Raw genomic sequence first — 958 nt, 5'->3', positions numbered from 1 at the left:
CCCTGCTCCCTATTGGTGTAGGGAGGAGCAATCAGGGGCAGGGCTGGATGTGGAAAGGGGCTGCAGGCCGATTGGGGTGGTGGGGTCTCACTGGGGGTGGGGCCAGCTGTAGGGATGGGCTGCAGGTGGTTGGCTGGCTGGCCCCACCCCTTATTGGGGTGGGGTCAATCAGGGGCGGGGCTGGCCAGGGGGAGGGGCCAAGGGAGGTTGGCCGGCTGCAGTGCATGTCCTAGCGACCAGTCGTTCTGGTCACTTGGCTTTTATATATATTGATATTTACAAAAATAAAAATAAAATGCCTTTGCTACCTACACATAAGCCCCTAACTCCTATGGAGCATCGCCTTGCGTGTCATTCAATGTATAAACAGGATCACGTCTGTGATGCGACCGGTCATTCTGGTCGCTTGGCTTTTATATATATTGATATTTACAAAAGGAAAAATAAAAAATGCCTTTGCTACCTGTCCATAAGCCCATAACCCCTATGGAGCATCGCCTTGTGTGTCGTTCAATGTATAAACAGGATCACGTCTATGACGGGAGGGAGAGGGAGACAAAAACATCCATGATGAGAGAGAAACATTGATCGGCTGCCTTCGTCCTCATTAGCTCAACACTGTCTTCCCCTGTGACATGGAGTCCAAGTTCCCTCCCACGCAAAGACGTCGGATATCCCGGCGTGTGGACACGCCGTCCTTCATGGATTCGTACTTCTCGGGACGGTCACTTTCTTTTTCTCCAACATCCTGCTCTTACCAGCCGGCTTCGAAGACTGTTTGGCTCGTGTGGACTTGTGCGTACTTCTCGGGACGGTCACTTTCTTTTTCTCCAACATCCTGTTCTTACCAGTCCCTGCAAAGACTGTTTGGCTCATGTGGACTTGTGCTAAGTCAATGGTTCTCAACCTTCCCAATGCCGCGATCCTTTAATACAGTTCCTCATGTTGTGGTGACCCC

Source organism: Myotis brandtii, unplaced genomic scaffold (assembly GCF_000412655.1).
Source record: "Myotis brandtii unplaced genomic scaffold, ASM41265v1 scaffold1763, whole genome shotgun sequence".
NCBI lineage: Eukaryota > Metazoa > Chordata > Mammalia > Chiroptera > Vespertilionidae > Myotis > Myotis brandtii.
Note: the sequence above shows the minus strand (reverse complement) of the source record.